The sequence below is a fragment of the Argentina anserina genome, chromosome 1 (genome assembly GCF_933775445.1).
Source record: "Argentina anserina chromosome 1, drPotAnse1.1, whole genome shotgun sequence".
NCBI lineage: Eukaryota > Viridiplantae > Streptophyta > Magnoliopsida > Rosales > Rosaceae > Argentina > Argentina anserina.
In genome coordinates, this window is record NC_065872.1 from 13,633,648 (window position 1) to 13,639,023 (window position 5,376).

At 38.8% G+C, this 5,376-nt stretch overlaps 1 pseudogene; it reads right to left on the reverse strand.

Moving 5' to 3' along the window:
* Positions 1–239: 239 nt before the first annotated feature.
* On the reverse strand, positions 240–4,896 carry LOC126802255 (polygalacturonase-like; annotated as a pseudogene).
* Positions 4,897–5,376: the final 480 nt, after the last annotated feature.

The following is a 5,376-nucleotide window of genomic DNA, read 5'->3' on the forward strand; positions in this document are numbered from 1 at the left end:
TTGATATTTGGTGAATATAACTTAATTAAAGTATTGAACTTGTAGCTTACTCCTTCACTTTTAATCTTTTTATTTTCACTAGTCAAGTATGAAATGTCAATAAGGATATTAGGTTTTGTAACCGAAACAAAACCGAAACCGAACCGAATTATAGGTTAACCGAAACCGCGGTTTCTATGTATATTTTTCGGTTTCGGTTTTGGAAAACATGAAACCGAAAATTCGGTGTCGGTTTTCGGTTAGTGCTCATAAACCGAACCGTTGGCACCGAGTCCAGCCCTAATTGCGATTGCTGTTGCTGATGTCCCTCGAATGTTCTGGTACAGTACATCGCTAACTTTGACACTTGATGCTTATTGATATATGAAGGCAATGTGCTTCAGTTCTCATGTCGTTGAATTTCCAGCAAAGTTAGAGATTGGGGCATAATCGAGTTCATTAGTTTCTTACCAGACCAGGACAGTTGAGGATGTGTGGAGTTGTGGACAGTAATTTTGATCGATTATAATGGGGTTTTGGACATTAATCATCTCGACATCAATAAATCGAACACCTTGGACAAAGCCAGTGTTGGGTCTTGCCCAAGATTTGATCCTCAGACCATTTGTGGTGCCCTTAAAAGTCGCAGTTTTGAGTGTTACATTTTCGACTCCTTCCTCTTCCAAGTCTTTGGCCGATTATAATGGGGTTTTGGACATTAATCATCTCGACATCAATAAATCGAACACCTTGGACAAAGCCAGTGTTGGGTCTTGCCCAAGATTTGATCCTCAGACCATTTGTGGTGCCCTTAAAAGTCGCAGTTTTGAGTGTTACATTTTCGACTCCTTCCTCTTCCAAGTCTTTGGCCAGGCTCCCAATGCTGTATTCACCAGAGACACGCAAATAACAAATTGTTCCCCTCAGTCGGAATAGGGGGGTAAATTCCTTCCCTTAGAACCGTACTTGAGAGTTTCCGACCTCATACGGCTCAGCGGTAAAATTCTTTTGATGTAATTTATCGTATCTAAATGATAGAGATTTCTCATAGATATATCGCGATACTTTTTTTTCTTGAATTATCCAAAAGAAAGAGATTAATTACATGAGTTTCAAACTAAAATTTTTGTTAATAATAAGTTTTATCTTTTCTCCCACCTTCAGAAGAATAAACCAACATTAACAGTAAGGACTTAATCATTCACTCTCAAAAACTCATTAAGAACCTAAATTCCATCCCTTAAGACTTCGGAGAAATCAACTTCAATGAATATGAACATATTATCTTCATGTCTACACATGCAGACATTTTTACCTACCAAATGCCATGGCCAGATCCGCAAAATATACGTTCAATCCAAAAGTCCTTGGTGCCGGGGCCAATGGAGACACAATCGTCCCTGATTTTGATGGAGGTGTCGATGATTGCTACATTTTGCAGAATTGGACGTGGATGCCATCGGTGTTTGGGCTATTGCCATTGGCGATTACTCTGACTAGGGCTCGGCCCATGAGTGACGGGCCCGGGCCGGGTCTCAATAAATTTAAATAATTGGCGGGCCGGGCCGGGTATTTTCAAAAATACGAAGATCCAAGCCCGCCTACCTAAGGCGGGCCTTGCTTTAGGGACTGTGTAAAAATTTCATCCAATTCGGACCTCGTTTAACCGTCGGAATTTTCGTTCAACAAAAAAAAAGGCGTTTTCACATAATAAAATCCCATTAACCGGGACTTTGCCAAATGGTTTTCTCGTTGCGACAACGCACGATCGGTGAAAAAAATTAGGTGATTTCAAATATGTAAACAAATTTCCACATTCGCATCTTGGTAATTTGTCATCCGTTATGGCATATTAGTGTTGTTTTTGGTTTACCGGAAATTCCGGCGGTTAAACGAGGACCGAATTAGATGAACTTTTAAAATGATCATTAAATATATATATTGATCACATCGGATGGTGTCGATCGATTCCGAGAAGTTTCCTTCATATAATCGCTTCATAATGTGATAGTTTTATTATAAACTTAATATAAAAGTTATAATACATTAGTCGACAATTCGGCGATCGACAACTCTAATTAAAAATATGGTCGATCGACACCAGTAGATGTGATCAGTATATATATTTATGGAACCCGTAAAAATTTCGTCCAATTTGGACATGGTTTGACCGTTCGTACCAACGGTCAACTAAAGAAGAGGCGTTTTGACATATTTAAACCTCATTGACCGGGGCTTTGCCAAATCGATAGGTAACAAAAATTAGGTGATTTCAAATATGTAAAAAAATTTCCACATTCGCATCTTAGTAATTTGTTCCCCCTTAGGGCATATTAGTGTTGTTTTTGGTTTACCGGAAATTCCGACGGTTAAACGAGTTCCGAATTGCATGAAATTTTAAAATAATCATTAAATATATATATTGATCACATCGGATGGTGTCTATCGATTCCGAGAAGTTTCATTCATATAGTCGCTTCATAATGTGATAGTTTTATTATAAACCTAATATAAGGTTATAATACATTAGTGGACACTTCGGCGATCGACAACTTAAATTCAAAATATGGTCGATCGACACTAGTAGATGTGATCGGTATATATATTTAGGGAACCCGTAACAATTTCGTCCGTTTTGAACATGGTTTGACCGTTCGTACCAACGGTTAACTAAAAAATAGGCGTTTTGACATATTTAAACCTCATTGACCGGGGCTTTGCCAAATGGTTTTCTCGTTGCGACAACGCACGATCGGTGAAAAAAATTAGGTGATTTCAAATATGTAAACAAATTTCCACATTCGCATCTTGGTAATTGGTCCCCCCTTAGGGCATATTAGTATTGTTTTTGGTTTTCCGGAAATTCCGACGGTTAAACGAGGTCCGAATTGCATGAAATTTTAAAATGATCATTAAATATATATATTGATCACATCGGATGGTGTCGATCGATTCCGAGATGTTTCCTTCATATAGTCGCTTTATAATGTGATAGTTTTATTATAAACCTAATATAAGGTTATAATACATTAGTGGACACTTCGGCGATCGACAACTCAAATTCAAAATATGGTCGATCGACACCAGTAGATATGATCGGTATATATATTTAGGGAACCCGTAAAAATTTCATCCGTTTTGGACATGGTTTGACCGTTCGTACCAACGGTCAACTAAAAAAGAGGCGTTTTGACATATTTAAACCTCATTGACCGGGGCTTTGACAAATAGATTTCTTCAGTTCGACCGCGCACGATAGGTAAAAAAAAAGGTGATTTCATATATGCAAACGGCTTTTAGCATTCACATATTTGTAATAGGTCCCCCCTTAGGGCATAATAGTGGTGTTTTCGATTTACCAAAAATTCCGACGGTCAAACGAAGTCCGAATTTGATGAAATTTTTTCAGGGTCACTAAATATATATACCAATCACATCGGCTGGTGTCGATTGATCCCGACAAGTTTCTTTCATATAGTCGCTTCATAATGCGTTAGTTTTAATATAAACCTAATATAAAGGTTATGATACATTAATTGACGTTTCGGCGATCAATAACTCTAGTTCGAAATATGGTCGATCGACACCAGTAGATGTGATCGGTATATATATTTAGGGAACCCGTAAAAAGTTTGTCCGTTTTGGATATTGTTTGACCGTTCGTACCTACGGTCAACAAAGAAAAAGGCGTTTTGACATATTAAAATCCACTTTGACCGGGGCTTTGCCAAATTGGTTTCCTTGGTGCGACCACACATAATCGGTGACAAAAATTAGGTGATTTCAGATATGCAAACGACTTTTGGTGTTCGCATTTCGGTAATGGGTCTTCCCTTATGACATATTAGTGTTGTTTTCGGTTTACCGGAAATTCTGACGGTAAAACGAGTTCCGAATTGGATGAAATTTTTACAGGGTCACTAAATATATATACCGATCATATCTATTAGTGTCGATCAATCCCAAGAAATTTCCTTAATATAGTTGCTTCATAATGCAATAGTTTTATTCTAAACCTAATAAAATATGTATGTATAATATTTTATTATTTGGCGGGCTTTTACGGGCCGGGCCTTGCGGGCTTTTGGCGGGCCGGGCCGGATTTCACACCTCTAATTTAAGCCCGACCCTTTACCCACGGATGCGGGCTTTGGCGGGCTTTCTCACGGGCCGGGCCGGGTAAAAGCCTGTCAGGCTTACGGGCCTCAGCGGGCTTTTCGGGTCCGCGGGCTAAATAATGAGGCCTAACTCTGACGCTCTTAATGAGTACATCTTGGCAGCCGTTTATTACAATGTGAAACATTTGGCTGTTCAATGACAGTAGCCCTTCAACTCTAATGTTTTAGAGTTTGTAAAACTCAAAGTCCGTAATTATATACACTTAATATGATTAGTACCAATATAAACACCGGGAAACTTGAGCTAAGTTATTAAATGCATAGTTACTAACCGTGGCACCATTAGGACAGTTGCTGTTTTTGCTACTTAACTTGCAAGCCCACAAGCCTTGGCATCGAGAGCTCCTCCGACAATGGTTACCCCGCTAACTCCTTCAAAGCTGAACCGGTTGTTAACTTTGCCTAATACTCGGTAATCAGGTGAAGCCACTCCATCAATCCGAGAAGTGACATGTGAGCTTTTGCAGTCACCTTTAAAAGACATAGCACCAAGAAAATACCTTCCTTTATATATATATATATATATATATATCTCAGAGGAATCGGAGAAGTAGCCACAGGCTGCAGACCAAGAATCAAGAAAAGCTTGGGTTGAATCGGTTACACCATTGCGCTTAGCCCCAAACTTCATAACGTTGTATATACTTGTTGTCATCTCCTCACTAGAAGCAGATGAGTGGTATAAACTATGCAGAATAATGACCAAAACCGTGGCCAAATAATTTGTAAGCTTAGACATTTCGCTTGATTTGATATTTGTCTGAAGGGAGTAATTAAGCAGAGAAAGACTTGGTAAACGGTAATTTAGTGGTAAGATACTGATTGTTGCTCTTTGAATTGATTGATTGCATATACTTGTTATAATGGTATATATAGACTAATTCACATTAATCACTAATCACTCCACTAATCACTCCACTACCCGTGATTCCCTCCACTATTTCTTCATTCATCTACTACCCTCCACTCACACTCCCCCTCAAATTGGCGCATACATATCAACCATGCCCAACTTTCCAAGTGAGTCATAAAAAGCTTTCTTAGATACTCCTTTTGTGAGCATATCAGCAAGTTGCTCTTCTGTAGGAACAAAAGGAAAACTGATGATCTTCGCGTCTAGCTTCTCTTTTATAAAGTGACGATCAACCTCCACATGTTTTGTACGATCATGTTGTACATGATTCTGTGAAATATCAATAGCTGCCTTGTTGTCACAGTA